Here is a 17,224-nt window from a genome sequence, read left to right on the forward strand (position 1 = left end):
AATGAATTTCAATACCTGTTGAATTATTTACATCCTTCTATTTGTTATACGATGGAGTGTAGCGAAACGTCTTTACCTTACCTTTACCTGTTTTAGTTCAACTAGTTTCAAATAAGAATACAACGGATTGATATTGTAAGGATACAGATGCCGTATATATCGTATATTATATTATCATTTTAGTAACATAGCAATGTAGTAAAACATAAATTAATCGTTACGTATTGTAACTATTAATGTACATGTACCAACATTATCTGCCTGATTAATCAAATATGTATGTTTATGTTTTGTATGTCATATCGGTAAAGCCGTAATATATTTGCTTGAAAATTAATAAATAAAATTGATTGATATCTACTAACCAATCTATATCGATTAAGTGTTTGATGGTGGTTAATGTCAGGTGTCAGATATTATCTTGTGAAAATACTTGTTGTTACATTGTGGTCTCATTTTAGTAAAATACGTTGGTTATTCCACGAGTTACACCAAACCAGCTAGTTTAATTTCTATATATGATGTTCATTTCTTAGTGAGTTTAACTATTATATATAAAAATATAGTATGAAGTGATTACTTACCACGCATTAATAATACAAGTAGTGTGAATTTCATGTGAAAGGTTATTCCGGTATCATTAATATTACACCTGCTATTTTATTTCAGGTTTGACGTATGATATATAGTAACACGATGCTATGTAATATGGTCAGACATTTCATACACTTCCTTATGATAAACTATATAATCTATATGACAAGTTTGCTTATAATATAACACAATTTTGATAACTATGCTACTATAGTATCGTTTCTCGCCGTTTCGTGTTGTCTGTGTTGATTTCTCTTTAACGTAAAGTATTGTGTCGTCAATTCAATAAGCATGTGTTTGTCATGTTGCTGAAAGTGTGTGCCAGAGTGAATATATGGGTGGATATATTCGGTTTAGATGGGCAGGGTGTTGTATTGTTTTCTAAGATTAGGTGGACGGTTTGGAGACATACCAGTTAGCGACTTCAGCACCAACATAACCAACTTTTCACAAACGATGTCGATGCTATTTCAACGGCAGTGTTCTGGTAAGGATATAAACACGTACTGAAATACTGCATCGATTTTTTATCTATACACGTCCATAGTTTGAATATTAGAAATATGAAATAGTGTTGTCCTAGATGAGACAACTTGAATAATGATAGGTGGACAGGAATTATTGTCTTGTATTGGTTCGGCTTACGATCATAAAAGTAATAGCGTTAATTACGTATTCTTTATTAACATTTGTACGAAAAACATTTGTATGGGAGTCGCCAACTAAACACAGAAAACAGCTTATCTAACTAGGGGTATTTTTCCTATGAGAAAAGGTGAAATAAATTAATGATAAACAGAGACGATTTAGTACACTCAAATATGGAAACAAGTACTTTGAAATACAAATTGGTAATGTGGTTACATTCATTAGTGAAAAGATATCTCGATTTAAGATTTGTACTGATACTTCCAGATAGACCGTATATAGTAACGTGAAATGCAGATCTAAATGATACTGGTCAAACCGACACTGGATGGATCAGCTATTCCTTGTTGAAAAGGTAATACGTGTTTTGCATTTACCCACGACTCCTTCTTTAAAAAGGAGAATTTAGTAGAATACGGTTCTGTCTACTTTTTTAAACGAAACAATTCCATAACAGTGAATTTTTAATGTTTAAATCGTATCAAACTATATGAGTAAATATTGGTAAGTTTCATGAGACCTAAGGTAAATTTATACTTTTCAAAACATCTATTACTCATACTTCGTATAAAAATCGACATAGGAATTATATAACGATTGTCATATTTATTACCACTCATCACAATAATTTGGTTTCGATCACTTTGGTTTTGACATATATCTCTAGTAAAAATATGAGTAAAAATACCATTAGTATTACTTATAACATATAGGAAAATACCATGTGCTATAATGCCTGGATATTTTATTACTCCATATATCATTACTAAGAGTTCTTGAAAGTTAACATTCATTATATCTGTAAGAACATAAATATTTCTTGTTTAAAGAGAAGGATTTGGTTCCTTTAACAATCAGATTTAGTTGGTATGTTTACGTCGTTTTGCAGGTGTTTCTCCAACATGTATCTGTTGACGGGCTACTCAAGGAAACCCAAGTGTGTGGATATAAAGATGAAAAAGTGTAAGTGATGTGAACACACAAACTATCGTCATGTTTTCAATTTAAACGTAAAAATATAATAATTTTGTCAGAAATGTAATGATTACCTTGTCGCAGACATATTTCACACATGTTTGACGATCTATACAAATGTTGTTACATTGTTTAACGTAGAAACTGACAGGAGGACCAACGTTTATCATATTAACTACATCTACAAGAAATAAACGTAGTCACTACAAATCATGTTTTTGAGTAAAGAAATTATCTAAGTTGTTATAAACTTGACTTTGTAAATGAAAAGCAATATGTGTATTATTATTTATCACTAGTGCTCGTTGCTATTAAAACAAAAAACAAACCCGGGATAATTACATGGTCAAGTCCCTTTTTTATAGAGTTTTGCAAATATTTCAAAGTGTTTTTCATCTTTTTTTTTCATTTTTCATTGCATCAATAAAAAGAAAGTGAGTATTTGAGATGCATTGTAATCGAATATAGTTTTTTTTTTTTTTTTTCTTGTATTAAGGTGATGATAACAGTCACGTGATCTAGGCAGTAAACCCTTCCGAATCACCAATGATGTACAACTGCAAGCGTTCTTGGCATGGAAAGCGGACTTTTTCAATTACTATATTTCATTAGTTGTTGGTATAAACAGCACAAGCGCTTAATTAAGGATGTCTGTTTTCTCAACATTAAAAAAGGAACAGAAATATGACAATTGTATGTAAAATTTAGAACAACATAAAATATTTTATTGTTTATCTCAGTGTTACTTGTAATATTATTTAGAATTTTAGTTTTCCTTAACAGCTGAGCTATCTCGTTTGGTGCAAGAAAATATGTACCCCTGAAGGTGTCTGCCATTACTTAATGACGTCATTTAATTCATAATAACTTCAACGATTTACGAGAATTTTTTTTTGAATACAGTACATCCGCTTAGCATATTAATAAAAAAATATGAATACATTCTTCGACGACAAAAATACTTGTAAGTAGTGCTTAGCAACAGAGTAAATTACAATAATATTAAGTACAGTTCCACAAGAGAATTCACTAATGTATCCGAATTTGTATTATCGTAGGATTTGCTTCCATATATGTCGTTGCTTGGAGTCATCCGTCCTTCCGTCAGTATACTTTACATCACATTATAGGGGAACATCAGGATAGATGTGTAAAACTTCAATATGAATAGAGTTATTTCAACAAAATTTGGTTAAAAGTATCATTTGGTAAAGTTGTCTCAATCTTATATAAACGTATGATATGACAGCATTTGGGGCGTTGGCGAATTTCCCGAAAGCGGGCAAATATTGATACAAGTATCAGTCTATAGTAACCTTGGGTAAAGTTTATTTAATTTCTGCATACATTTTTGAGTTCCCAATGAAGTCGTACTTTTGACAAACAAATCGATATATAATTTTCAATTTTCCCTATTTCATGATTCCATTTACTATGATGTTATTACCTCAAAAACATGATAATATGTTATGTTATAATAAAGACAAAACAACCAATTCCACTGTGTATCATAAAGTAGGACAAACAACAAAACACCAAACGTTTGACAGGTGTGCTAGACATAGCGACCCATAGAATGATGTGTATTAACTGCTAAGATACCCAATTTGACACATTTTGCCAACAGAGTATTAGAGAGACGGAGTGAAACCTTTAACTAGAATGTTAGACACGACAACAGTTTGCTTTAAGTAAGAGATTACAAAAAGCAAGTTAACACCTTAATGATACGGTAACTGTTTGTTTCGCCCTCAATCCCGTTCGCGCTAAAGGCTGTTTCGCCCTAAACTCCGTTCGCCCTAGGTTCTTTCGCCCTAAATGTTGTTTTTTTTTTTATTGAAGTCATAAGTATCATGTTAAAATTTATTAAAAATAACAAATCATTTTTGTTTTATTTCACTATTTCTATTTATTTCTTAAATTAAATTTAAAATACGTAATAATGTGTGTCGGAGTGAAGAAAATAACGCATGCAGTTTTTTTCTTTACGATGTTCTTAATAACAACACAAAAACATTTCTTTTTATAAGATTGATTTTAATTATATGGAAGACTAAGACAATTTTATTTGTGACTTAAAACTACTAAAAATAAATGTAAAGAAAATACTACATAATGTATCGCCTATTTTTTTCCGTTTTTTTTAAGAAAACTATATCATTCTTTATTATTGATGGCGAGAAGTGTATTTTGTATTCGATCATTAAACAAACTACACGAGATATTTATAAACAATGTTTCTTTTTATCAATATATTTATTGTTCATGATTCAGCTTCTGTCTGCTAGGACAGTGTGCTAAGGCAATACTTAACAAAAGAGTGAAAACAGTAATGATAGTACATAGGGTGGCTACAATAATATTAGTACAAAAGGTGCCACCAGTAATACTAGTACATAGGGTGACAACAGTAGTGCTTGTCCATAGGGTGACAGCAGTATTAATAATACATAGGTTGACAACAGTCAGAATACCACATAGGGTGACAATAGTTATAATATATAGGGTGACAACAGTCATACTAGTTTATATTGTGACAGCAGTAATTATAGTACATAAGGTGACAACAGTAATATTGGGACATAGGGTGACAGTAGTAATAGTAGTACTTAGGGTAACAGAAATGATACTAGAACATAAAGCGATAATAATAATATTAGTAAATGAGGTAACAACTGAAATACTAGTACATGCAGTGGCAACAGTAATGCTGGTACATAGTGTGACAACAGTCAAACCAAAGCATAGGAGGACATCAGGAATGCTATATTTTAGTATGTCAACAGTTATACTTTAACTGATGGTAACAACAGTAATACTGTAATATACGCTATCAACTGAAGTAATTAGTACATAGGGTGACAGCAGTGATGCCAGTACATAGGGTGACAATTATTATACTACTACATCAGGTGGCAGTAGCAATACTTGTAATGGTGCTTAGAACAGTTAAACCAGTACATGGGTAGTTTAAGGACTGGGGTTGGCGGAAACAGTGGTACTGGCACATATGATGACAATAGTTAATGGTTATATGAAAGTTGTGAAACAGTTAAACTATTCATTTTGTTGCGATTATATATATGGCACCAACATTATGAGCAGAACTGAAACTTAAGAAGATAAACAACAACATATGCCAGTTGATAGGACACCAGCAGCAGTACATTGTACCATGCCAAGCAATGCCTGTGCGTTATTTTGGATAAACAAGTAGTTCAAGTAAATTCGACAACAATTATTTTCAGCAGTGGGCGTACTTCACTTAATTTGGGTTTATAGTGGATATGCACACCAATAATAAACAAACCTGCTATTTTATTAGATATTGAGAAAAAAGTTACTTGTATATGCTTGTTGACTTTAAGTTAAAGCGCATTCACCCTACGAAGGAGGCGTGTGTCCGCTCTACTCATATTGTATTACCTACACAGCTGTCTGGTATGCGGGTAAAGTTTACGTCTTTTGCAAACCAGATATTTGTATATCAGGACAAGGTCACCACGACAGAAAGGGGATTTTTGTGTGCTGTCACACATGTTGTGATGAGACTAGATTTAAACACTACGTTATATAGACATGTTTGATTGTGTAATGTGGTATTTTAAGGTCGATATGTCCGTAAGGTTCTTAAAGTATGCTACAGATAGCCTTCAGTCATGTAAACATAAATATGATGAAAAGCGGACAGGAATTTGAAGACTAGCCTGGCCATCAGTAAGCAGTGCTAACATTTAACACATAAAAAGAAGCCGTATAGGACGCTATAAAATTACTTGAAATAAAAAATCATAATAAACATTTGTGTAATGCGATGAGATTCAACATCCTAATACATGCAATCAAGATTATATTACAGCTATGAAGTTCTCCATGATGACAAGCCACTTCTTTTCTTTGACAAAAATATATTAAGCGTAGTTCAAATGATACCCAACCACGTGATGTCTGAATAAAAACAAATGTGCATATAATGAAAATGATCCGTTTGGTGTGATGCTACTTTCCGCCTTTATTCAATTTAAGTTGGTTGACGTTTTAATTATTTTCCTAATTTCCCTGCTGGTAGGGCGTACGAATTGTACCTGCTGCCCCAATTCCATGATCGTAAGAGGGGACTAAATTTGGGATCTCCTTATGTCTCCCTTGACAATGCCCTATTTTTGGACTTGAGTTGAGCGTTCGCCCCTGTGAGGAAGGCTTTGAGTTCTGTCCCCTGGCCGAGACATACTAGAGTCTGTAAAAGTGATAGTTTCTACTCCTGCTTAACGCTCATAAATTTAAGAGTGGGACGACTGGTTCGCCCGTTGTAAGTATAATGTGACCGGGTGGGGTGTCCTGCTAGATGTCTTCGGCAGTATGTTTCAGTGAGGTAGCACTATACAGTCGGCATCAGTTCCACGCTATCACCAGGAGACAATAACGAACATATTGCAGCCATCCAAAACACACACGAATACACTACACGCATGTATCTTGCACACAGGGGGGTGATAGGACACTGATCAGGACTAGACTACTACTATAACATCAAAATATAGATATACAAACACATTGGTGGTCTGCGATCTGGTCGGGGCAGGACTACTAGACTGACATACAAACGCACGTTATACTCACAATCAAGTTAAACCAACAAACTGGTTGTTCGAGGACTGGTCAGGGCAGCACTACTAGACTGACATGTGTACTCACTCTATACTCCCAATCTAGGTATACTGACACACTGGGGGCTGAAACCAGTCGGGGCTGGAATGTTTTTCTATACTCACAATCAAGGTAAAACAATAAATTGGTGATCTGCGACTGGTCAGGGCAGTACTACTAGACTGACATGTATATACTCTGTATACTGACAATCTAGTTACATGTATATCAACGCACTAGTGATCTGAGAACTGGTCAGGGCCGGACCACTAGACTGACATGTATATACTCTGTATACTGACAATCTAGTTACATGTATATCAACACACTAGTGATCTGAGAACTGGTCAGGGCCGGACTAATAGACTGACATGTATACATGTACACACTAAATACTCAAAATATAGGTATACCAACATACTGGTGGTCTGAGACTGACAAGGGCGGAACTACTTGACTGACATGTATACACACTCTTATAAACTACATTGAACACATTTGTTTCAGAAAAATGAGTTTTATTTCAAAATGTGATTTTTCCAGATTCGGGACTTGTGAAAACCGTGGTTAACAACTCAAAATACATGCTAAAAAATAAAAAAAAAACATGATTTCTAACCCCAAATTTGACCCACGCAAGTAGTTTTTTCTTAAACTGTCTTAAACTGAATAGCACCTACTCGGTAACCAATCTAATTAAAATTATATCTTCACATCACTCCCGTTTACTGATATGTCGCGTTGAAGATCTAACAACATCCCGTAGAGAGTAATGTTCAGGCGACCTTTGCATTAACCAATCAGATGAGAGCTTACGCATTTCTGTAAGTGGATTTTGGGCTACGATGTGCTTGCATTAAATGCTACAGGTCCTGATTTCTGATTGGTTGAATGAAAGAGTTATGTCGCGTTTTGATGGCTTGTTATAAATGCGATAATGCATTCATGTTGACCTCTGACGTGACCCTCTATGAGATAATGTTAGATCTTCAACGCGACATATCAGTAAACGGGAGCGATGTGAAGATTTAATTTTAATTAGATTGATCGGTAACAAAAATACTCACGTTTTAGCATAGGTCGTTCAACTGGGTTTTTCACAATATTTACACATGTGCTGAGTACAAAAAAAATACTACATGGAAAGCTAGCTTTGGTTGTGTAAACACAGATTTGTAAAGGCCAAAGAGGTCTCAAACGAAATTCGATTTTTTTTTTTGAATTTGGAGCCCTCATAGTCCACTTCATCAAGTATATGCCAATTTTAGTGCTATTTTCTTAGAAACTTTGATACATGTTATATTACATGGGTTATTCATTGTACAAAAATATCACCAATGGCCACCGTACGCTACTGTACACTGCTACCTTATACGATGTGTCCGTTTCCTTGCTCACTTTAATAGTGGTTAATAGTAATTATTGGTGGTCTTAGGACTGGTAAGGGCGGAAATACAAGACTAGCATGTGTACTTACTCTATACTTACAATCTAGGTAACCCAACTCACTGGTAATCCCAGGACTGGCCAGGGCTGGATATCTAGACTGACATTAGTACTAACTCTATACTCGCAATCGTCAATCCCAACCTGGTGTTTGTCTGTTGTATTTTGAAACACTTGCTCAAAGACGTACTCAAAAATACAACTATTTCGTATTCTTCCTATAAAATGCTTAACAAACCAATTATGTTAACGATCTTGTGTCATTTAGTCTCTGACCGAAATAATGACGGCTTGATAAATCATTTAAAATATGTCTTACAATAGACTAACTGCAAGTATATTTTGTCGCATCATTCGATATTTTATGGATTTTGTTTGATGGCGATTGACCATCCTAAAATGAAAATTAAAATGTACCTAAAGTTATGAGTACTTCTGACGTCCACTCTATCTCTAAGTTAGTGATTAAAAATCCAATATATTTTCCTCTAGCCTTTAACACAAATGTAGTTCACTGGATTTAAATCTGGATTTTGATTTATACCACTTCACTCGTGTACGTGTATGATGTGTGTATTTTGTGTTAGCGAGATGGCCCGGATAAGTCCCTTTAAATGCTTTGGATTGAGTAAAATGCACACCTAACTAGTTACCGAATGGACTTAAAATGAACCGCTTTATTGCTATGCAATCGGTGAAATCTATCCCCAGCGTTACAATCGTATCTATATTTGATTTGTTGATATCATGTATCAGATAAAGTAGTAAACAAAAGACTACTTAGTGACAATGGCCGAAGGCTGTGTTTGATGACATACTAACATTAAGCACTTTAGGAAAACGATGTCAACATTATAACGTCAGTCAACTCAAGTTGAATAGAGGCGGAAAATAGCATAACACCATTTTTTTATATATTTTTTTTATATTCAAACATCACGTGGTGTGGGATCATTTGAACTACGCTAAAGATACTTTTTCAAAGAGTCGCTTGTCATCATGGAGAACTTCATAGTTGTAATATAATCTTGATTGCATATATAAGAATGTTAAATTTCATCGCATTACACAAATGTTTATTATGATTTTAAATTTCTAGTAATTCTTTAGCATCCTATACGGCTTCTTTTTATGTATCAAATGTTAGCACTGAGTATTGGCGGCTAAGTTAATCTTGAAATTCATGTCCGCATTCCGCCATTGTTATAATAACACGACTGATATCTATCTGTAGCATATTTTAAGAACATTATGGACATACCGACCTTATTTTTCCACATTACACAAACAAACATTTCTATATAACGCAGTGTTTAAATCTTGTCTCATCACAACATGTCTCACTGCACACAAAACTTCGTTTCATAGTGATTCATTCTGTCGTGGTGACCTTTTACTGGTGCAAACAGTGACCCAAATATCTGGTTTCAAAAGTCGTTAATTTGACCCGCATACCGAGCAGCTGTGTCGGTAATACAATAGGAGAAGAGCGAACACACGCCTCCTTCGTGGGAATACTGTGCTTTTTACTCACGGTCAACAAACATCAAATGATTCTATCTAAAGAAATAGCAAGTTTGTTCATTATGGGTGGGCATATTCACAATAAAACACATGTAGTTATGGCGTCCACTGCTCGATCAGTATTGATAATTTTAAAAATACTTGACATGGTACGACGTTTTACCGCTGGTGTCCCATCTACTGGCAGATTTATTATTATTTTCATAGTGTTGATGTCATCTATGTAATCGCAACACAATAAATCTCTGTACTATTTCACAACTTTAATACAAGCATCAACTATTGTCATCATATGTGCTAGTACTACTGTCTCCGCCCTTGTAACCCAGTTCCTAAACAACCTAACTGTACCTGTTATACACATCATTTCAAGTATTGCTACTGCCACCCTATGTAGTAGTGTAATGACTGTCGTCACCCTTTATACTGGTATTACGTTTGTCCCCCTTTGTACTAGGACTACCGTTGTCACCGTATATTACGATATTACTGTTGTTACCCTCAGTTATAGTGTTACTGCTGTCATCCTAAAATATAGTATTCTTGTTGTCACCCTATGTTCTGGTTTTACTGTTGTCACCTTATGTACTAATATTAGTGTTCTCATCCTATAAACGTGTATAACTGTTTTCACTATATGCACTAGCATTACTGTAAATTATCCATCTACTAGCATTAATATTGTCGCCCTATGCATTATTATAAATGTTGCTACCCTATGTACTAGTAATACCGTGGTCACCCTATGTACTAGTATTACTATTGCCACCCTATGTACTACTATTACTGTTGTCACACTTTGTACCATTATTTCTTTTGTCGCACTAAGTACCAGTACTACTGTTGTCACCTTATGCACTAGTTTAACGGTTATGTATATTTACTATTAGTTCTTTTGTCACCCTATGTACCAGTACTACTGTTATCATTCTAAAAATATTAACTGTTGTGACCCTGTGTACTAGTATTACTCCTGTCACCCCATGTACTAGTATTGCTGTTGTTCCCTGATGTACTTGTATTAATGTTGTCACCCTATGTATAAGTATAACTGTTGTCAGTTTATGTACTAGTATAACCGGTGTCAGGTTATTGCTCGGGTCACCCTATTTACTAGTATAAGTGTTACCACCCTACATGGGTGTACCATTATTACTGTTGTCATACTACATGTGTGTATCATTATGATAAAACTTAATGCTAAAAATTAAATTGATTTATCTAAGCACAAATCATGCTTATATTATGTGCGGGCTAGTACCTCAGCTTAGCTGAACATATGCCTGTCAGAGTTATCTCCCCTTTAAATTTCTCTTTCTATCTCATAGATCCTGGTAAGAACAATCATGTTTTATCAAAACAAATTGAAATCATAGCTTTTGTATCTAAATGTTCGCTATTTTTCCACCCATCCTCTCCACATCCATAAGCTGTATGTACTTAGAACTTGTTACTGCTGGGATTTTTATTGTATAATTCCAGTTTTCAACATTGGCTGTAACGATTTGATTGTGGTCTCACTGGAAAGAGGCTTGTTTGTGTGCAAAAGAGGTGTAAGATGGGTGCTTTGTCACGGTCTTCAGTTATTTACCAGATGTGGTTGGCGGTCTTTTGAGGCCACACCGGTACTGCTTCAGTGGAAATGTTTACCATATTGACCATTTGTCATCGAATGAACAGTTTCACTTGCACTAAGTTTGTGAAGTTACAAATAGTATTTGCAATTTAATAGCATATTTATTTTAAGTGTACAGCTGTTCCCATTGCTCCCTTGAATTTCAAATATTTCTAATTATTGTCAAAGAAGTAATTGGTAAATGAGGGACAAATGAGGTGTACATCTGTTCCCAGTGTTCACTTAATTTGTCCTTCATATTTCAATTGTCAAAAGTTTTGCAATTATGCACAAGTTTGATCAAGTTGATCTGTAGTTATGTTAAGAGTCGGTAACCACATCTGTGTGAAGCCGTGGCCATGTAAAGCCGTGGCCATGTAATGGCCAAACCTTCAAAAATCAAAAAATCATTGTAGCTAATTTAGTGTTTGCATTTTTTGTGTCTTTGATAACTGTTGTCAGTGTATGTACTTGTATTACTGTTGTCACCCTATATACTAGTTTTGTTAATGATTGCCCTTCCTGCACACTGTCTTAGGAGACAGAAGATAAATCATGAACAATGCATATATATATATATAAAGAAAAATAGTATATAAATATATCGTGAAGTTCGTTTAATGATCGAATGAAAAATAAAATTCATCTCGAAAAACCAAACACATGTCGGCATCATCAATTTAATAAAAAATGAAATATTGTTATTTGTTTATTGAAATATAAAAACTGTTAAAATGTCTCTTTATAGGGAGTACGTGATTAGTCTATGCACGATGGTTTTCAAGTTAATCATAGTTTAAGCACTATGGAACATGTATATGTATGTAAGTAAACACGAAATACCTTTTTAACGGGTAAACATCTATTTAACTAAAACATTGCATTTGTTCAGTTATGTGTTAAACATAATCGGCACGCATAAATTCTTGGAGCATTATAGCGTTCCTTTTTTTGATATTTAAATAAAATGAAAATAAAGATTATTTGGAAGTTTTATTTTCACCAAACAACGGAAATATATATATATATCCTCTTAAATTTGTTTTACTAATTATAGAAAGATTATTGGGAGAAAAAGAGGAAAACATATTACACACATTACGGTTTAGATATTCAAATTTCTTTATCGAAAGTCAGCTACTGATAGAAGGATCCCGCAATCAATGCATGCACCTTGTCTGGGCTTGTGTAAAGTTAGGTACATTGATTGTGTTCCTGGTCAGGTCGGCATTATTAGATAATTCGTCGATTTTGTCAGAGAGCAGATATATATACGTATTACAACTTAACAATGGTGTAAACAGCAGAGCGCATGTATGCCACTCCAGTTAACAGTGAAGTATAAGTTTAACACAGCTGTAAACAAAGTACGTCAATATGACAGTCTATTAAAAAGTTGTGTACCACTGTATATATCTCCGTTTTTTTATATCTACATAACATAAAAATATATATTCAAGTTAAATATTTCGGTGTTAACTCGTTTTTTGTATTCTCTTACTTAGGGCAAACTATCGTCTTGTCTGACTGACATTTTAGTTAAAAATAAAGTTTAAGTCCATCTGTGTATCACTGTGTTGACAACAATTCATACACATACATTATGTATATGTGTCGCTATGTCTAGCACACCTGTCAAACGTTTGGTGTTGTGTTGTTTGTCCTTCTTTATGATACACAGTTAAATCAGTTTTTTGACTTTTGTATACCATACTTTGGAGTAACCAAAGTGCCATCACGTTTTTTAAGAAAATAGCATCATATTAAATGTTTAACATGTATCCCTATGTTCCCCGTAATAGGATATATAGTATACGGATGGACTCCATGCCACGATATATGCCTACCAGTCTTTCGGAACAGGTGAGTTAAAATGATTTAAAATAACTTAAGTTAATTCATATAAACTCTTCCAATTGGTTATCTGTCTTGACTTACATGTAGTCAGCATGGTAGGCAATCTGTTTATAATAATCTTTCTTTTCTGTCTCTACTATGCTATTAATTAAAGTGTACGTAATTGAATTAACTGTTTTTTCAGATATAATAAATGTTAACTTTTAAGAACTCTTCTAATTGATATAGTAGTAATTCAAAATCTAGGCATTATAGCACTTGGTATTTCCCTACATATTATGAGTAATAATAATGGTATTTTGAAATTGTTTCGTTCATTGAACGTGGGGCAACGGCAATCATGAATAACCTTGTTGACAAGGAACTGCTGATCTATCCGGCGTCTGTTTGACCAGTATTATCAATGTGTGCATGTCACGTTACCATCATGAGAATATATGGGAGACTCAGAAGAAATCTTACTTCTATCTTGTCACTGATGAAGCTACCCTCGTTACCGTTGTTATTTCATATATTTATTTGCATATACCACTGTACTAACTGGTATCTGTTTATTATTTACTCACTTAACTGTTCCTTATAGGAAAAAAATACCCTAGTTAGATAAGCTGGTTTTTTTGTGTTTAGTTGATATAATTATATCCGCCTATTATCGTTCAAGTAGTTTTATATAGAACAACAGTCGCTCATATCTCAGATACTAAAACTATATATAGATGTAATTGTTTCGATGCGATATTTACGTACCTGTTCATATCATTACCAGGTAACTGCCGTAGATATGACAAACACATGTTTATTTCATTGACGACACAATACTTTACGGTAAAGAAAAAATCAACACTGACAACACAAAACATGACAGAAACTAAAACAACAAAGAAGCAAAACAGCTAATCGATATTGATCAGTTAGTAAATATCAATCAATGTGTGTTATATATTGGTTTTCAAACAAAAATTTGACGGCTTTATCAATATGACATATACTTAACATAAGCAAACATATTTGATTTATCAGGCATATAATGTTGGTACATTTACATGGATAATAACAAAACATAACGATTTAATCTATGTTTTCCTACATCGCTATGTTACCAAAATAATAATATAGTATACGAAAGTGAACCACAATGTTACAATAAGTATTTTCGCAAGATATACAACATTTGACACCTGAAATTAAACACCATCAAACACTAAATCGATATTGATAAGTTAATAAATTTCAAACGATGTTAAGTATTTATTGATTTTCAAACAAAACCATGACAACTTTATCAATACGACATACTAGACCTACACATACATATTTGATTATTCATAAATAATTACAAAACATAACGATTTATTAAAACTGTTTGTTTGACTACATTGCCATGTTACTAAAATAATAATATGATATACGAAGGAATAAGTTGATCAGAAATTAAAATTAAAATGAAATCAGGCCTTTTTGACTTGTAACAAAAATAATATGTTATGGTATTTCTATTATTGGACAGCAATATAGAAACAAGGACTTATAATCAGTCTAGCCGTATTGATAATCTAAAGGACTACCAATTGTTTGTGACTAAATATTCATAAATATAAATAACAAACGAAACAATGTTTACTATTGAAACAATAGCTCACTATATACATTGGACTCAAGTACATTAACAAAGCGCCTGGCAGTTAGCAGAAGGTTTGCTGGCAGTGCACTATATATTTACACAAGCAAAACAAGCACTTAAAACGAAGCTACATACGCTAGTACAAATGTACAATGTATTTTAATAATTTGTTTCGGGTCAGTATATCATAAATATATATTTGACAACCGGTCGGTATAGGTCATGGTTACTGTTTTGATTAAATATAAATCCACAGATCTCCGACGTTCATCAATACTGAAGAAAGATTGCAATTATTTTCATTTCTGTACGTGAACAATTAATCGATTCTTTAGAAATTTTTAGAATGTTACTCAAAGAAATGATATTTAGCCATGGCCATCATTTTAAAAATAAAATAATTAATAAAATACTACTTGATTGGTATGAATTGTGGTATCTACGTACATGCCACGAGGATATATGTTGGTGAGGTCAGGTTCACCATCTTTAAGTCTGTGAAAGTATTCCGTACGCGGCACGAATATCGAACTCCATTATCTGCCGGAAGGAGAGGTCCAACTAGAATAGCAGTCCCATTTAGTCGTGCAGATATACCTTCCCGGCACCACTCAACGCTTTCTGGATAGGGATTACCTTCGGAGTAATTGCACGATAATTTCATGTACTCGCCTAAATCTGGTAAATTGCTGGTGTTGAGCTAAATGATGGTTGGTGAAGTAGAAGGGTCTGGTAGGGATATAAATGCATGGTTAATATATAATTAAACATTGATGATAATAATATATTTATTTTCATATACCATCAACACAATATACCGTACTGTAATCTCGTGGTGTCACGTTACCACACGTAAGGCATCATTAACCCCTTCGGCAAGCGTGATCATCATTAAAAGTATTTCTGTTTATGGGTACAGGTACATGAAACCTCAAAAATAGTAGCATGCACTGCGTTTGATTTGTATATATGGGAGAAAAATGCATTAATGCCACCAAATTTCGTCGACAGGGGCTAATTTTCCGGCATATTATTTCGCTTCATCTTGGAAGGGCAATAATTTTGGAGAAGTGCCAACTCATATCAAATTAACATGACGCTGTCTGAAAAGAATGGTATTGAAATATATAGTGATTTATCGGTTGCACCTGACCGAAATTAAGTAACGGTGTTAATAAAACACGGAACTCTTAAATGTCTGCTCGGGTTCTCAAGTGTCATAGAAACAATACACATTGACAAATCTGTGATTATTGACTTTTTTATTAATATTTTTGACGGTATCGTAAATTCTGCCTATTCAGATACACTAAAGTTGGTATGTTCCATAGATATGTCGTCTTCGACGATACCATTGTTAACTTGACAGCCGATCGCGACCATAATTGGACCGATTTTAGTGAAAGTTTTTATAACATTTATAACAACATTGCATACTGCGGTCGGTAATTGACATGTGGTCTCATTTATTACCAGATGTCTGTATTTGGTGTTGTTGAAGGTAGTGCAGTATTTTACGAATTACAAATTTACACACAATTAATTGTATCGACTTGATAGTTCGATCTCGTGTTTTGTTATGACACAGCTATAAAATGAGCAACTAATATTTGTAACGACTGATGTTTACATTTGATACTGTAAGTCATAACTTATTGAAAATGAATTTTCCCACTGAAGTGAAGCAGATGACATATGTAGGAGCGTTTGTATTCTAAAATTTCTGAAAATGAGATTGTTTATCTCAAGATTTTATTGGGTCCTATACTACGCTGTTACACTGGCATACACAACTGTTTCCGATGGGTAAACACTATTGTCTTATACGTGTAATTCTGCACAAAATATTTACCTGAATCATCCTAAAGATTGTACACTGATCTATAATGTTCTCTCGTACATCACTTAACATACAGAACGTTGTTTTGTTACTTAGGATTTGTATACGTTATTCAACGTTGACGTTCACCACTCTTTGTATTACTATTCACCAAATAACCATCACTATGTCTCAATTATCAAACAACCCAACCGTTCCATAATCCACAAACCCGAAAATGTTTCAATATATAACGAACACAACTTACATCTTACATGAAGACTGAACATTATAGTTAACGTCTCTATAGTATTCTGGGCCATACATTAGTATGTCCCGATTTCAGATCTATCCAGTTGCCCTAGTGATAACATGGCTGAGGTAGTAAAGATGGTGTTGTCAGGTTTTGTCCAGACAAAGGTACAGCCATGTCTTCAGTCAGGTGTACAGCTGATGTCCGGTAATGTGTCCCCTTCGT

The 17,224-nt window shown here is 33.9% G+C and overlaps 1 long non-coding RNA gene across 1 annotated transcript; it reads left to right on the forward strand.

The window, feature by feature from the left end:
• The first annotated feature begins 231 nt into the window (after positions 1-231).
• On the forward strand, positions 232-3,156 carry LOC110460009. The gene is made up of 4 exons (XR_002463954.1): positions 232-1,081; positions 1,510-1,597; positions 2,132-2,205; positions 2,714-3,156. It is a non-coding gene; the product is annotated as an uncharacterized LOC110460009 (long non-coding RNA).
• The last annotated feature ends 14,068 nt before the right edge of the window (positions 3,157-17,224 follow it).

Source organism: Mizuhopecten yessoensis, unplaced genomic scaffold, assembly GCF_002113885.1.
Source record: "Mizuhopecten yessoensis strain PY_sf001 unplaced genomic scaffold, ASM211388v2 scaffold10283, whole genome shotgun sequence".
Taxonomy (NCBI): Eukaryota; Metazoa; Mollusca; class Bivalvia; order Pectinida; family Pectinidae; genus Mizuhopecten; species Mizuhopecten yessoensis.